Source organism: Molothrus ater, chromosome 22 (genome assembly GCF_012460135.2).
Source record: "Molothrus ater isolate BHLD 08-10-18 breed brown headed cowbird chromosome 22, BPBGC_Mater_1.1, whole genome shotgun sequence".
NCBI classification, from domain to species: Eukaryota; Metazoa; Chordata; class Aves; order Passeriformes; family Icteridae; genus Molothrus; species Molothrus ater.
In genome coordinates this window covers 6,875,784-6,892,958 of record NC_050499.2, presented here as the reverse complement: position 1 = coordinate 6,892,958, position 17,175 = coordinate 6,875,784, and the positions used below count along the sequence as shown (strand labels likewise).

General features: G+C 51.4%; 1 long non-coding RNA gene across 1 annotated transcript; it reads right to left on the bottom strand.

Annotated features, from left to right (window-relative positions):
* Positions 1-6,989: 6,989 nt before the first annotated feature.
* On the bottom strand, positions 6,990-14,228 carry LOC118695792 (uncharacterized). Its single transcript, XR_004981586.1, has 2 exons — positions 14,120-14,228; positions 6,990-7,227 (listed from the first exon to the last, which is right to left on the bottom strand). It is a non-coding gene; the product is annotated as an uncharacterized LOC118695792 (long non-coding RNA).
* Between the last annotated feature and the right edge of the window lie 2,947 nt (positions 14,229-17,175).

Genomic DNA, 17,175 nt, shown 5'->3' with positions numbered 1-17,175 from the left:
CCTGCAGGAGCCCATCCCACACACCTCTGAGGCAGCTTCAAAGGCTGCTGCCTCCAGCTCCTGCTCCTCCTGCCACAACAGAGGCACCCAGGTGTGACAGCAGCGCCATCCTCATCCTCGCGCAGCCCCTCCAAGCCCAGCCCAGCTCACACCAGGGGGATTTCACAAACCCAAAGCTCTCAGGGACAGGGTGCAGGACTCCCTGAATGCCCCCGGGTCTCCAAATATCCCCTCCCATGTCCCCATCCCACTTTGTTGTCACAGGAGGTTTTGGGGTTGGTGAAGATCTCCAGGGAGGTTTGGAGTGCCCGACCCTGGAGGTGCCCAGGGAAGGGCTGGAGGTGGCACTCAGGGCTCTGGGCTGGGCACAGGTTGCATTCAATGGTCTCACAGGACTTTTCCAAGCTCAGTGATCCCATGGAAAAGTGATGCTTTAACCTGTCAGGATCTCTGGCTGCTCACAGTGACCCCAGATGTGTCACAAAGTCTCTTTTCCCAGCCTGGCGCTTGAAGAAGGAGTCAGAGCTCTTCATTTCTCCGTCTCAAGGTTGTTTATTGTTTCTTATCTATAAAATTCTTTCTCCAGTCCTGCTGAGGTCCACTCAGCACGACAGTCAGAGGCACTCTGATACCCTCAGGGTGTTGTTATCTTTTTATACTAAAAACTACCTGTACAATATTTACCATAACTTCCCAATACCCATCACCTGTGTTAGACACTGAGCTTCTACTCTAAACCAATCCCAAAGTGCCACCATCCCAGCAGAAGATGGAGGCCAAGAAGAAGAAGGAGAAAGGCTGGACACGCCCAGATTCCTCCATCTTGCCCCCCTGAACCCCCATTCTAAAAACCCACAAAAATCTCCTTTTTTCACCTTGTGATAACTTCACTGTCATTCTACTTAATTTGTCTGGCTGGACACACCCAGATCCCTCCACTTGCCCCCTGAACCCCCATTCTAAAAACCCCAAAATCTCCTTTTTCACCCCGTGATAAATTCACCATCATTCTACTTAAACTGTCGTGGCTTGCAGATCTTCACCTAAGGTGGGTGACTCGCTCCAGGGGTCACAATCAAACCCACAGGGGCATCCCGGGCTCTGTGCCAGGCTCTGGGCTGCCCAGGACGGACAGAGGGACGCGCAGGGTCTGCCATTCCCCGCCGGGATGGAGGCTGCAGAGCAGCATGCTGTTGCCATGGCAATGTGGCACCGGGCTCCGAGCTAAAGTTCAGCTCAGCTGGGCTCGGTCTGGGCTTTCTCTGTGGGATCTGCTCGGCGTGGGTGGCTCCTGCCAGGCAGGGCACCCATGGCTGGGGGCAGCAGCGCTGCCAGGGCATCCTCCCCTCTCTGGGGTGATCCTGTACCTGTAATTCATCGATTTAAGCGCTGTTCAAGAGCACATTTCTGGTAGCTCTGCACATCCCAGCAGTGTCCTTCACATCCTCCTCAGTGTCCTTCACACCCTGCCCTGCGGCTCCTGCCTGCCAGCTCAGGGTGAACCCTCTGCAGCTCCTCTCTCCCCTGGCCAGGGGAGGCTGAGAGGGACAGGGGGTGCCAAAGCCCCTCTGAGGAAATTCCCAGTGCTGGGGTCCTGCAGGAGGCTTGGAAAAGGTTTGGAGAATTCTCTGTTTCAAAAAAAAAACAGGGGATTTTCTGCTTGCTGAGTGGGACAACGGGTCACAAACCTCCCCAAGGAAATCTGGGCACTCCAGTGCTGGGGTCCACAAGGAGGCTTGGAAAAGGCTTGGAGAATTTTCTTTCTCAAAAAAAAGAGAGGATTTTCTCCTTGCTGAGTGGGACAAACCCCCCCACCCCATAGGAAATTCCCAGTGCTGGAGTCCAGCAAGAGGTTTGGAAAAGGTTTGGAAAATTCTCTATCTCAAAAATAAAGCGCATTTTTTTCCTCCTTGCTGAGTGGGATAAGGGGTCACAAACCCCCCCTCCAAAGGAAATTCCCAGTGCTGGAGTCCAGCAGGAGGCTTGGAATAGGCTTGGAGAATTCTCTTTCTCAAAAAAAGAGAGGATTTTCTGCTTGCTGTCCACCCACCTGGCCCAGAGAGGATCCGATGTCGATGTCGTGTGGGTGAGGAATGCAGGGCCAGGAAAACAAACAGGCTCTGGTGATTAAAGCCAGCCCTGGGGGGGACACAGGGGGGGACAGGGGACAGGCTCTGGGAAGGGAAGTGGGAGCTGGCTCCTGTTCCTGGCCACTGCTCTGCTCTGTGACCTGGAGCACATCCCAGATCCTTTCTGGGCTGATTCGCTCTGGGTGGCGAGGGGAGCTGGCCCTGCCCAGGTTCCCAGGCTCAGAGAGGCACAGAGGGGCAGAGAGGGGCACAGGGAGGGTCAGAAAGGCACAGAGAGGCACAGAAAGGCTGAGAAAGGCTCAGAAAGGTACAGAGGGACAGAGAGAGGCACAGAGAGGGTCAGAGAGGCACAGAGAGGCACAGAGGGGCAGAGAGAGGCACAGAAAGGTACAGAGGGGCAGAGAGAGGCACAGGGAGGGTCAGAGAGGTTCAGAGAGGCACAGAAAGGCTGAGAAAGGCTCAGAGAGGCACAGGGAGGGTCAGAGAGGCACAGGGAGGCACAGAAAGGCACAGAAAAGATGAGATAGGCTCAGAAGGGCTCAGAGAGGCACAGAAGAGCTCAGAAGGGCATAAAAAGGTTCAGAATGGCACAGAGAGGCACAGAAAGGCACAAAAAGGCTCAGAAAGGCTCAGAATGGCACAGAGAGGCACAGAAAGGCTCAGAAAGGTACAGAAAGGGGCAGAAAGGCACAGAAAGGGGCAGAAAGGCAGAAAGAGGCACAGAAAGGCTCAGAGAGGCACAGAAAGGCTCAGAATGGCACAGAGAGGCTCAGAAGGGCTCAGAAAGGCTCAGAAAGGGTTCTGGAGCAGGAGAAGGGCACAGCTGCTGATGTGGGCATGCAGAGGTGCTGGCTCACCCCCGTGCTGGGATGGGAGAGCTGACACCCGAGCTGCAGCAGCCACAGGGCGCTGGGAGGTGCCTGGCAGTGACATCCCTGCTGCTCAGAAGAACCAGGGCATTGCAGGCCTCTGTTTGCAGGAAATAAACCCAGAAGGGACCTGCAGAGCAGGGTGGGACCTGGAGGATGTGTGTGTGTGTGTGTGTGTGTGTGTGTGTGTGTGTGTGGGCCCCACCCGTGCCCCTTCTGGGCTGCATTCCCAAAGCTGGAGGTGCCACCACGGAGCTGGGAGAGGCCCAGCAGTGCCAGGCTCTGCAGGAAACACCTGAGAGAGCAGCAGAACATCCCTGGAGAAGATGGAGAGGTGGGAGGGCTCAGCCCTGGGGTGCTGGCCTGTGGCTGTAGGACACAAACAAACACAAGCACACACCGCTGCTCTCAAGGTGAAGGAAAGGGCAGTTTATTTTCTGATTCTAACATTTATAGTTTTCCAAGGGTGACAGTGGGTTGGAGGGTGACAGTGCCACCTCTCCAATGACACTGCACAAACCAACAGCCCATCCAATTTCTCCTCCTCCATAAAGGAATGCAAAGCAATGAGTTATTTACAGAAAGTGTGTGAGAAAATTCACTACAAGAATGTCAGCATCAGAAGGCTTAGAAAATCTTAAAAAACCAGGGTGACACTGACCCACTCAATCCTCCACACCCTGAATGGTTCAAATACCTGACAAGTGACTGCCACACCTCTGGGGCTGTTTTCCATCTGCACACAGAGATGCTGGCTTGATAAAGGTTTGGAGATACTGGTTTGATAAAGGTTTGATAAAGGTTTGGAGATGCTGGTTTGATAAAGGTTTGATAAAGGTTTCAAGGTTTCTTTTCCTTGCCTGGCAGAGAGTTTCCGTGGGAAAACAGCCCAGCTGCCTCCTGCAAGCTGAGATGAGCACAGGGAATTCAGACCCAGGGGCAGAGAGGAGCCTTTCCACTGGAAATGCTTTTTCTGAGCCCAAATCCTTGCTCTGCACCCCTCTCCTGACTGGCAGTGATGCCCCATTTAGTCCAGAGCATCCCTCACCCCCTCCTGCCTGAGGAAGCAGCAGGGAGATCCATCTTCCCTCTCCTTAGCTGTGTTTTATAGCACCAATGCTCACCTCCACATTTTAATTGCCTGTATTTTAATTGCCTCTCCCCCCACATGATCAATGCAAAGCTCACAGAACCCATTCAGGGGGGAAAAAACAAAGGACTGGCAATAAAACTGAAATTCATTTCCTAATGAATTCCTCCTCCCAGAGACTCCTGGCCTGCAAAAACTCCTCTCTCAGTGCAGGCAGGATTTGGAAGCATTCAGATCATGCACACCTTATCAGTTCGGGAAGTAATAAATAATAATAGCAATAATAATTAGCAACTACTTCCCGGGGTAATTTAGATTTTTAAAGAGGAGCTCCAAGAGCCCTTCCTGGTTCCTGAAGAGGCTGTGCCCCGGGCCCAGAGGGACTGGCAGGATTTAATTGTGGCACTGAGCAATTTCTGAGCTGTGCAGCTGAAGTGGAGCAGGCTGGCAGAGCCAGCGCTGTCTCAGGACCTTGCTGACACTCAGCTCTTGTGCCAGTAATTGTGGAGCAGGGAGGTGACTTTTTACCTGTGCCTTTTTACCTGCCCAGGGCTCACCTTCAGGGGTTTGAAGCCCCATCCTGCAGGCTCCCAGCCAGGCGGTAAAATTGCCAATTTCCTGCCTTTGAGAAGGAGCAAAGCAGGTGCTTTATGAGCTGCCCTTTGCTGGGAGCTTGGGGGAGGATGTGGCCTCCCCCCTCCTTTGTTTTTCACTTTCCTTTTCAGCAGAGGAAGCAGAATTGGCCTCTGAGGCATTAAAACCTAAGAGATTTGATATCTAGGGCTGCAGCTGCACCAACAGCCACTGCTTGAGCCCATTCTGAGTTAATTAATTTAGGGGTTGGCTTCTGTCCTGAGCCAGAAATGAGGGAGCCCCCATCTTTTAGGGGATTAGATGGGGGTGTCTGACAGGAGCTCCTGATTTAAGATCCTTGACCTTCTCTTACTCCTCAACCAGAGACCAATCAATTCTGCTTTTATAGGAAAACTGGCTTTGCAGCTCTCTTCATTTGATTGCATTTCTCTATTAAAATGCGACATATCAACAAGATAAGATGAAACTCTTTTCTTACAGATGCCAAACTAAGGTTTCCACACAGCCATGGAAGACTGGGGATGTCTGGGGTTTAAATATCAGCGCAAACACTTCCTAGAGGCTTTCTAAAGATCTGAAGCACAAAATTCATCCTTAACTGCTCTGAATTTCTTTCTTCTGTCGGAAATGAGCCCTTTTTGCCCGGTGAATGCTGCGCTGGCTGTGTTTGTGAAGGACACACGTTTCCCCAGGTGAACACGAGGAGCTGCTCCCTGTTTGTGTGAAACTGGGCAAACTCCCCTCTCCCTTCCCACATCTGAGCAGCTCCTCCCCTGCTGAAGGGTTGGGTGTGTTTGCAGCCTGACAGATTCACCTGCGTCCCTCAGTCCTGGGGAGAAGCTGGACACGCTGCAGAGTGAATAATTCTTCCTCCCTTCAGGGCCTCCTGAAGGCTCCCAGCTGCCATCAGACACGATTCCCTGGGATCCTGTCCCTGGTGACCTCAGATTTTTTATGGTTTTCATGATCGAAAGGTGGGAGGGCAGCAGAGAAACTGGGCTGCCAAAAACTGGGAAGGGGAAGAGACACGAGGAGTAAATTCTACTTTTGTGTGAATGTTCAACCCTTTCTTTACAGCATCACGGATCTTGGCAGGTGATCAGCTTGATGAATGTCCTTGCTGGCTTGACAGATGATTCCAGATCGTTCTCTGCACTCCCTGACCCACGGCAGCTGAAAATTCAGGGCAGCTGTTCCTGCCGAGCCTTGCTCCCCTCCCTGCTCCCTCCCCATCCTCATCACCCCCTTTGGCTCCCAGGATCCTCCTTTCCCTGCTTTGTGGCCCAGTTTGCAGCACTATTTTTGAGAGCAAACCCTGCTCCACTCCCACGTTGGGATGGATTAAGAGCTTGTAATTGCTGCTGCTTTAAACTCCTCATTAAGGAGCTGCCCCGAGCAGGTTTAATCAAGGCAGCAGCGCTGGTGACAAGGAGCAGTGGCAGCTGGGGACATATCCCTGCTACCTGGGGCCACATCCCTGCTACCTGGGGCCACATCCCTGCTACCTGGGGCCTCCCAGGGCACAGCAGGTGTGACAACAACTCTGCTGCCCACGGAGCTGCTGTCCCAGAGCAGCCTGAGCTGTGCTGGGCTTTTTCCTGAGCTTCCCTCCCAGCCCAGAGCTCTCCCTGCCAGCATCACTACAAGGGCTCCCCCAGGCTTGTTTGGCCACAAACACCCCCTCGGATTTTCCTGAAAAGAGAAAGAAAAGAGGAAGAGGAAGAGGAAGAGGAAGAGGAAGAGAAGAGAAGAGAAGAGAAGAGAAGAGAAGAGAAGAGAAGAGAAGAGAAGAGAAGAGAAGAGAAGAGAAGAGAAGGCGGAAGGAAGAAAGAAAGAAAGAAAGAAAAAGGAAGGAAGGAAGGAAGGAAGGAAGGAAGGAAGGAAGGAAGGAAGGAAGGAAGGAAGGAAGGAAGGAAGGAAGGAAGGAAGGAAGGAAGGAAGGAAGGAAGGAAGGAAGGAAGGAAGGAAGGAAGGAAGGAAGGAAGGAAGGAAGGAAGGAAGGAAGGAAGGAAGGAAGGAAGGAAGGAAGGGAAAGAAAAGAAAAGAAAAGAAAAGAAAAGAAAAGAAAAGAAAAGAAAAGAAAAGAAAAGAAAAGAAAAGAAAAGAAAAGACATTCTCATTCCAAATCTGCAGCTCTGAGAGATTTGGAGCCCTCCCACATCTCACTCTGCCAGGCTGGGAAGAGGCTGTGAAACCATGAATTCAAACAGGCCTTAAAGAGTATTTCTTCCCAAAACTCTTTGCCTGTGCTTTCCTTCCAACAGGACAATGCTGTGGATCTACACAAAGAGTAGCAGTTGGGTAATCTATACATCAAAGTCATCACCCAGAAGTCCAGGAGTGGGATTTAAATTTCCTCCCCAGATCCTCCATTTAGAAACGAAGATTCCATGCAGACTGGGCTGGCTAGAGATTTTTGTCCTGGGACATCAGCTGTGCAATAAGATGCCCAATGCTTTAGTCAATGCCCACAGTATTCAGACTTTCAGGAGCAGAGTCCTGCCAGCATCACTCCAAGCGCTCCCCCAGGCTCTGCAGACCCCTCAGAGGAGGGGTTTGGCCACAAACACTCCCTCGGGTTTTCCTGAAAAGAAAGAAAGAAAAAAGAAAAACAACCCTTGAAACGTTCTCATTCTAAATCTGCGGCTCTGAGAGATTTGGAACCCTCCCATGTCTCACTCTGCCAGGCTGGGAAGTGAAACTGCCCCAGGTCCCTGCAAGCAGAGCCCTTCCCCGGTGATTTCTGCACTCCCCAAGCCTTGTTTGATCCTTCCCCTGCAAGGATTTTTTGGCAGCTGCAACCAGGATTTGTGGCTTTAATTTCTGCTGGTTGCTGCTGCTCAATGTCTGTCTCCAGAGCAACCCTCAATTTCTGTGTGGCTCCAAATCCAGGTCTCTTGGCCAGCAATGAGAGAGCCCCAGGAATCTCTGCTCCTTTCCTCTTGAAGGGCACAAAGTGAAGGAATCCCAGAGCCTCAGCTGAGGATGGAAATGCTGCTCTCACACAATATGCAGATAAGGAACTCCTCACAGTGAGTCCCAAATATGGCAAATTTGGCAAGGGAGCTGAGGCAATCCCACGCTGGAGGTATTTAATGTCCTGTTTAAAAACAGAGCCTGACTTCCAGCCACTCTGAGCAGACTCCTCTCATCTCTCCTCCCTCTAAAACGAGGATTCTCATCCTTTTCCTTGGGCACAGGACATGAGCTGGGCTGGCCCCACAGGGTCTTGGTTTGGGACCCCCATGCCACCTTCCCCTCAAACAAGAATCCAGTTCATTTGCCTTAAAGAATGTTTCAGTAATAATGTTTCAGTTGTTTCTGTGGGAGGAAGCAAGGTAAGGACACCCTGGAAAGCTCCATCAGGCAGATGGGACACCCAAACCTCCACATCAGGTTTTGCCAATAACAAACCTGTCAAAGCACTGAGAGAGGCTCAGTAATTGAGACTGGAGGAGTTTTAAGAAGGGAGAAATGTGTTTGAAACGATGGGATCTCAACCTTAGGATTGTGGTAGTGGCATTTCTGTAATTGGACAATTTGCACGTGCAGTTATTTCTATTCCCTGAAAGAAAAGCTCTGTTTCCTCCTCCCCTGGCTGCCATCAGCTCCCATCAGCAGCTCCCTGGCAAGGCACAGCAGCTTTGCAGTGCCTGAGTGTCGCAGACATCTTTTCATGAAAATCCTTTCCTTGGGATGTTTTTCCTCCTGAGAAGCTGAGAGGCCTCAGGAACAAAATGCAAGCAATGGTTATCTGCTGCTGTGGAATGCAACAGGTGCATCTGGGATTGGGCTCATGTGGTTGTTTCTAATTAATGGCCAATCACAGCCCAGCTGGCTCTCTCTCTGTCCGAGCCACAAGCCTTTGTTATCATTCCTTTCCTTTTCTATTCTTAGCCAGCCTTCTGATGAAAACCTTTTCTTCTATTCTTTTAGTATAGTTTTAATATAATATATATCATAAAATAATAAATCAAGCCTTCTGAAATATAGAGTCAAATCCTCATCTCTTCCCTCAACCTGAGAGCCCTGTGAACACACCTGAGCACATTTGGCTGAGCAGAGAGGCAGGAGGGAGCAGCAGGGAAAGCACAGGAGACCTGGAGCAAGGACACCCAGCCAGGGCCAGGGCCAGGGCCAGGAGAATCCTCCTGGAGAGCTCTCAGATGGACCTGGCAGCTGCCAGGGGGAGCGCGGTGTGGGAACAGCCAGGTATGCTCAGCTCAGAGGGATTTTCCTGCCCTGACTCACTGGATATGGAGTTGAAAGGAAATTGGGCTGGCCACGATGCAAATCCACAGGGAGAGCAGCTCTTGCCAGGCTGGTTCCTGGGTAAAAACAACAAGCATCTGCAGAACTGGGTACCACAGCAACGATTCTGCTCCAAGCCTTTCTCATTCAGCAAAACTCAAACCAAACCCGTGGTGAAATTGCTCCTGAAATGCTGTGAGCTTCCCTCTGCAAGGAAACCTGTCCGAGCTGCAAGGGCTGTTTGGATTGGGAACAGTCTGACTTTGAAAACCCCCAGTGTTCCTGGAAGGATGGAGTTCTCAATATTCGCTATTAACCTATTAGCTTGAATTGGATACCACCACAGCCACTTATTTTCTAATCTGGAAAACATTCCAGATGCAAAGGGGATGATTTCTTTTTCTCTCGCTCATTCTTCGCTCATTCTTTCTTTTCTTCCCTTATTTCTTTTTCTGCTTGGCGAAATGTTTAAATGCCTTGTCAACACAGAAGAAACACAGGGGGGAAAAAAAAGTGACACGATGAAAGATTCAGGAAAATGGGGGAGATTAACAAAGCTTGATGGGCAGGCAATTAAAATCGAAGTGAAGGATCGTTAGTACTCATTACCAGCGAGCACGGGCAGGGAGGATTGTGCAGCTGCTGGAAATCCCCAGGATGTGCCTGGCCAGAAGTCATCCCAAAAACCCACTTGCTCTTTTGGCTGCTGAAGTCTCCCCTGGCAGTTAAGTGGATTAGCTGCTTTTTGTTGCCTCTTCACCCTTCAAGCCTTATCTGGGCTAAGGAGTGTTTGAAAGGCCTTTGCAATGAGGTTCTTGTCAGGGCTCTCAGGGAGGTGAGATGTTTAATAACTCCAGCTCGGTGACAGGCACTGATTGCACCCAGCCCAGCCAGGGCCAGCACCTCTGGAGCAGGAGAGAGGCAGGGACAGGGAGGGAGTTTGGGATTCAGGGCTCTCACTGTCCCAGGCATCACCAAAGACATGGAGGGAAGAGTGTGATGGTGTTCACAGGATGAGGGAAGAGACGAGAATGTTGACTCCATGGTTCAGAAGGCTTGATTTAGTATTTTATGATACATATTACATTAAAACTATACTAAAAGACTAGAAGAAAGGATTTCATCAGAAGGCTGGCTAAGAATAGAAAAGGAAAGGAATGATAACAAAGGCTTGTGGCTCGAACAGAGAGTCCGAGCCAGCTGAGCTGTGATTGGCCATTAATTAGAAACAACCACATGAGCCCAATCCCAGATGCACCTGTTGCATTCCACAGCAGCAGATAACCATTGTTTGCATTTTGTTCCTGAGGCCTCTCAGCTTCTCGGGAGAAAAAATCCTAACGAAAGGGTTTTTCAGAAAATGTGTCTGTGACAGAAGAGGACAGGAGCAGAGAAGGTGAGAAGGGTGGAGCCTGCAGTCGGCTCAGGCTCAAAGGCAGACAGGATTCCCAGTGTCTGTGAGAGGAATCTGGGGGAAAAGGGAAGAGGAGAGGGCACAGTCCGGGTACCTTTTCTGGGCAAAATAAGCCCGAAAGAGGACCCACGTTAACAGAGGATTAACCCTTAAAAGCAATGGCCTGATGCATATTCATACACCTCATCCATGATGCAGAAATTCCATTCAAGCACAGGATTCTGGCTGGGCAGTGTCAGCTGCTTCCTTCGAATCCTGACAGCACCTTCGAGGTGGGAAGAAGTTCATTTCTTCTGATAAGGGAGCAAAAAATAAATTCTTTTTCTCTGAAAGATTCAGGTGTCCTGTGGCTGCTATCTCACTGTGAGTCCTTTCTTTAAAAAAAGTACCCTACATAGCATCATTTCTATTTTAACATTTTTTATAACCTAAAATTATATTTAACACACTACTTAAGAGAATTAACACAGCATCACTTTCTAACACAACACATATAATATTCATTTGAATATTTGGGAAAAGCCAATCATAAAATACCCATTTTTCACACCCTGAAACAGCTCGAGAGCACAGCAAAGTTGTTTTGATGCAACATCTTCCAAGATTGGGAGACTTTGAGCCACTTCTTTCTAAGGGAAGATGTCAAAGCTGGTCTGTTCCTTGAGGAGTAATGAAGTGGATTAATTGATCCTTTGGGCTTCCTGTAGGTTCCTGAAAGTCTGTGGATGGAGGGAGAGGGATTTATAAACTTGTCTTTTAATGGCTGTGAGGAGATGAAATTCCACCTGGAGTCACCTCCATCCCTAGGACACCACCGGCACTTTTCGTGGCTCCCAGGTAACTTCAGCAAACTTGTTAATCACCAAACAGGCTCTAATCATCTACAAGGGAGCCCTTAAACACCACGGCAGGGATGTCAGAACGCTTTGGGAAGCCTTTCCTGCCCTGAACTTGCGGCTGTGCTGCTGGGAGAGAGAAAATCCTGCCCTGTGCCCCAGGGAAAACCCCAAAGCAGGGCAGGAGCTGCCCCCTGGCAGCCGGGGCAGGCAGGGCCTGGCAGTGTCAGTCCCAGCCCAACGCCCGTGTCGCAGACACGTTTTATGGAAAATCCTTTCCTTAGGGCTTTTCCTCCTGAGAAGCTGAGAGGCCTCAGGAACAAAATGCAAGCAATGGTTATCTGCTGCTGTGGAATGCAACAGGTGCGTCTGGGATTGGGCTCATGTGGTTGTTTCCAATTAATGGCCAATCACAGCCCAGCTGGCTCGGACTCTCTGTTCGAGCCACAAGCCTTTGTTATCATTCTTTGCTATTCTATTCTTAGCCAGCCTTCTGATGAAACCTTTTCTTCTATTCTTTTAGTACAGTTTTAATGTAATATATATAAAACAATAAATCAAGCCGTCTGAACCACGGAGTCAGATCCTGGTCTCTTCCCCAGCCCAACAGCTCCTGTGAACACCAGCACACCCCTGGGCCTGGCTTTCCCTGCCTCACCCTGGGGACTCCTCCAGCCCAGGCACTGATCTGCTCCAGGCTCCTGGCTGTCATCTGATCAACCTGATCGTCTGATCTGACAGATCAGGGGGCTTATTTAGGGCTGGAGCCCCAGTTAATGATGCTCCTGAGGGGCAGAGCAGAGATGAAAACCCCCCCTGGCTTTTCATCTCCCTGCTGTAAACACAAACTCTGCTCTAGGAGGGGTCTTGGAAGGAGACACAGCCTGGACCAAGCCCTGGAGCTGAGGGCACTTCAGCTGGAAGCAGAGGATGAAAGGCTCTGGAAAAGGGGCAGGCTTAATTCCCACAAAAAAAAAAAAAAAAAAAAAATTCTGCATTATTCCTGCTGCCCATTGATGCTGCTGGTGGTGTTCACCCTTCTCCTTTCCCAGGAACTCCCTTGGACACCTCACCTTTTACAGAGCTTCTCTGCCAGGAGGGTTATGACAAACAGCAGGACACAAACACGGCTTTTCCACATTTGGTTTGGGTTCTTTTTTTGGTTTATTTTGGTTTTCTAGCATTTCAGCAGTGAGAGTGGAAGGGCAGTGACCTGCAGTGGCATTGCTGCCTTTGCTCCAGGTGGCTCCAGGTGCCTCTCACTGCCATTAATGCCTTCCCTGTCTGCCTGAGCCGTGCTCTGAGGCTGGGGCCGCACAAATTGGTCCCTGAGGAGGACAGTGATGTGTGGCAGGGCTGGTTTGCATCAGCCAAGCAGCAGCACCCAAACAGCCAGGCCAGCCCGTACCCTGCAGGGCTCTGGGAGAGGAGCCTGAGCCTGGGGACAGGGACCCACCTGGGCCACCATTAAGGCACTGCTGGGGCTTTTCTGTGGGTGTTTTGGGATTTAAAACCTCCTCCATTTCAGAGCAGGTCAGGCTAAGATGGCTCTGCAGCCCAGGCAGAGGGTTCAGGCAAGAGGGGAAGGCGTTTGCATCACTGAGAACCTTTTAAAATTGCAAAGCTGCCTAAAAGATTCCTTAAATACTCTCAGGGCAGCATTAAATCAAATATCCTTCCCTGGCAGGCAGCTGGGGAGGGGATCAGTGTCCCAGGGCAGGCCCCTGCCCCCAGATCCATGGAAGATGCATCCCTGGGAATGATGAAAGGTGCCCAGTGGTACCCAGGTGCCCAAACCCAGCACAGCCTGATTTAACCCCCGGGGTATCTTGGTTAGGAAGAAATCTCAGCTTTCGCTGGGGACAGTCAAGACCAAGCACAGGGGCTGTGCCTGGAGCCCCCCTGTGGAACAGGAGGAAGGGTCCCCTGAGTTTTGCCCCCAGTGGATGTGAAGGTCCTGGTCCTCCAGGGTGAGGAGGATTTGTCCGTCTGTCCTTGCTGAGGGCTGAAGTGGGGCTGATCTGCCACGAGAACATTCCCAGCTCTGCCCAGGTTAATTCTGCTCCGCAATTGAGAGGGTGAGAGCTTCATGAACAGAGGGAAGGTGCAGGATTCCTGATTTATTCAGTTTGTTGCCTTCCCCAGCTGCTGTCTGGGCTCTTTGGATACGGAAGGAGCCCCTCAGTATATCCACAAGCTGTGAAAACCTGAACTCCTTCCTTCTGCCACCCCTCCCACCTGCCAGAACCCACAGCTCTGAGCCCTCCCCAACAGCATCACTGTTTCCTCTCCCTTGTGCTTCCTGTGAAAATCCACACGCCTGCCTTGCTGGATGATCACCAGGACGTGCAACCCAAGCCCCTCCTGCTCCACAGATGGAGATGCAGCCAGGAGAGGGGTGGGGATGGCTCCCCGCAGCTCCTGGGGCTCTTCTTTTGCACTGAGGCTGCAAAGTTGGGTCCTTCCCTGCTCCATGTGCAGAGTATTAATGCAGCTCTATTCGCTGGGCCCAGGGAGAGCTCCCTGACAGGGCACCCTGTGCTTCTGTCCCTTTGACAGATGAGGCACCGTGTCCAGAGCATCTTCTTGATATCTCTTTCCTGGCCCAAAGCATCCAACACGTCCCTTTTTAATATCTGGGCTGAACTCTGCAGCTTGAGCAGCCCCAGCCAGAGCATTTCCCTGTTCATCACTCAGCTCCTGCTCCATCTGGGAGTGCCATCCATGCCCTGCTGGCTGCTCTCTTCCTGCCTCATATTGGTCACTTCATCACCACTGACAGCCCTGGGGATGCAGGGGAGGAATTCAGAGCTTCTGGACAAAGGTTTGAGCCCGGTGGCTCACAGCTCGTGCTTTGTATGCTGGCATAACCCAGGCTGCAGTTTTAGCTCAGTGCTTCTGATTTCCTTCCAAAAGTGGGAGAGAAATGCTCCCAGTAATTCCCAAACTCAGAGCCAAGGCAGAATTCAGGTTACCTGAACGTCCTGAAGGATCTCCCAAGTGAGGATGGTGCTGGTCCCCTCTGCCTCCTCTGCTCTGGAGGCTTTTTAACCCCTGAGCATCTGCCACAACCACCTGTTCTCCCCTTTTCCCAGCTCTGGAAAGAATGCAGCTGGAATTGGAATTGCTTGGCCATTTGCTCCTGCTGGGCTGGCTGGAGAGCTCAGTGGAACCAGGAGCCACTCACACACAACAAAACCCCTCTTCATCCCCGGGGGGATCTGTGCCAGCTCATCCTCCCAGCGCCAGCAGCTCCACGTGATTCACCAGCAATTCCTGCAAAACAAAGCCAGGACCCAGCTCCTGGCTGCAAACCAGGAGCGGGGAAACTTCCCACAGATCCTGCAAGCCTTTGCAAGGGCTCGTGCTCAGCTGTGAGGGCTGTGCTCCCTGGGGATGGGATCTGCTCCCTGCTCCCCAAACAATGTCCAGCATCCCCGGGGAGAGCTCTGGATCCAGGCTGCTCCCATGGGAAACTCGGGGTGCCTGGAGCTGCTCCTTGCAGGAACTGGCTCCTGGCTGATCCTGCAATCAGCTGCCTGAGCTCTGGGCTGACTCAGCTCCCTGATTCATTTTTCATTGATGAATTGGGAGAGCTGCTCAAAAACAGAAACTTGGCAGCAGCGAGGCAAAAGCAACATCCCTTAGAATGAAAAAGTGAGAATGGAGGTGAGTGGGGCATGAGGTACAGGTCAGAACCTGTCTGATGCCATTGCAGGTGCTGTTTATCCCCAGCTTTTCCCTCAGCTGGATTGGATGGAGAAGGTGCTGGCAGGGCTGGGGTGGCAGAGCAGTCTCTGGGGTGCAATCCCCACCTGTGAAACCGGGAGTGTTGGAGCTCCTCTGCCTGGGGCTCCCTCCTGGGCTCTCCCTGGGCTGGCAGGGATGCTGAGGTGGGAAATGCTCCTTCCCAGAGCCCCTGACTGAGTCCATGGGAAATCTCCAGCTGGCAGGGAGGCTCAGCCGAGCTGGGCACAGCTCCCCAGGGAGCTCTGTCTGTAAGTTTAACTCCTGGAAGAAGTGTTTGCTCTTTCAGTGCTTGTTCTTCTTTCTCTTCCTCTTTCAAACCCCGAATAAAAGCAAATCTGCGTGTCAAGGCTGATGGAAGAAGTGAGGCCATCCCTACAATCCCTGCCTCAGTTCTCACCCTCCACTTTTAACACTTCTGCCTCAGCCTAATCCTTCTCATTGCAGCCCTGCCTCTGTTGCTTTTCCCCCTGGCAATTCCTCAGTGTTGTGTTTAGAGGAGGAAAAGGGGTGAATTTCCAGCTGGGGCAGGGTGGATGAGCTGCAGCGCTGTCAGCAGGGCTGGGATGATTTACTCTGACCAAGCAGGAGCAGCTACAATCACTCACAGCTCCGTGCTGCTTCTGTCAGCTCGGGAATGTGCTCCCAGCCCACCACACGTGGGTTCCATTCCTGCCAAGGAACACGGAGGGAGAGCTGATTCCCCCTGCCCTGGGAGCTGATCCTGCTGTGGGACACACTGGGGATGCACCCTGGGGCAGGAGGTTTGGGCATCAGTTTCTACCTTCATAGAAACAACATTTCCCCTCGGTGCTGGCAGGCAAAATCCTCTTTTTCCCAATTTCAAGCCTTGCCCATGGCAAAGGTGTCATTCAAACCACTAAGAGGGATCTGCAGGTCTGGAAGAGGGGGGGCTCTGCTCCTCAATCCCACTTTTTTGAGCTCCAGGCACAGCTTTTCCAAGCCAAGCCTTGTCTCCTCGCCAAGCTGTCTGTTAAATATTGCGGAAATGTTCGGAGCAAACAACATATTTGTGCTTTCAGAGCAAATGATGGGTTTGTTTCCAAGCAAGCCCCCATTCTGCCGTGATTTATTCCTGCAGCCTGCACCTCTCATTCCCTTTTAAAAAACCCACTGAATGCAGGTGATGTATTTTTGACGTGATTGATTTTGACCTGCCTGGGCCTGAGCTCAATGAATCAACACTGGCAATTCCTGTGCCTGTGCCTGTGCCTGAGGAACAGCCCAGTGGATCAGGGCATCCTTCTTCCATCTGGAATGTTCCAGCAGTGGCCCTCGTTTTGCAGCTCAGGAATCATCTCCATCAATCCAAACTGCAGCTGGGAAAAGGTGGGAATGTCCCAGAGCAAAATCAGGGCTGTTTCATACCCTTTGCATTCAGCTTTCGCTTGTTTAAAGGGACTTTAATCCAGGCTGACAGAGAAATTTAGGTGGGTTGATAGTGGCGACTTGTTGAAGCACCATTAATATTTCCATTAATGTTTCTATCTCAGCTTTCCACTGACAAATCCTCTTGTCTTGCAGCACTTTCCCCTTCCCATTTCAGCCCTCAGAGGCTCAATTAAAGCAGCTCCACTCGCTGCTGCTTCCCCGAGCTCTCATCCTCGGGGCTTTTGTTTCCTGGCAAGCTGCACCTCGGGAATGCCCAGGTGTGCCCGCGTTTGATGTTTATCACACGGTCACAAACACAGCCCTGCCAAAAATGACGGGTTTCGCAGGAAACAGCTCCTGGAGCCAGCCACTGGAGGGAGCCGCTGGAAGGAGGCTGGGCTCGGGCAATTTAAACCAGTGAAAATGTGATTTCCAAGGCCCTGGGGTGGCAGTGGCTCCTGCCTGCCCACAGAGCTGAGGAGGGATGGAAATGCCCAAGTGATGGGCAGGTGGAGAGGGAGGGTGCCACCCTTCTGCAGACCTGCTGAGCCCCTCACAACCCATGGAAAACTCTGGAAAACCCATGGAAAACTCTGCAATGCGATGTCAGAATGTGGGCAAGCACCCCGGAGTGGGGGTGACGCCAAGGCTGGAGGGAACCCCCACATTGGGAGCAGCAATGAACCCTCACAAATAGTGATAAACACTCACTCACAGTGATAACACTCACTCACAGTGATAACACTCACTCACAGTGATAACACTCACTCACAGTGATAACCCTCACTCACAGTGATAACACTCACTCACAGTGATAACACTCACAGTGATAACACTCACTCACAATGATAACCCTCACTCACAGTGATAACACTCACTCACAATGATAACC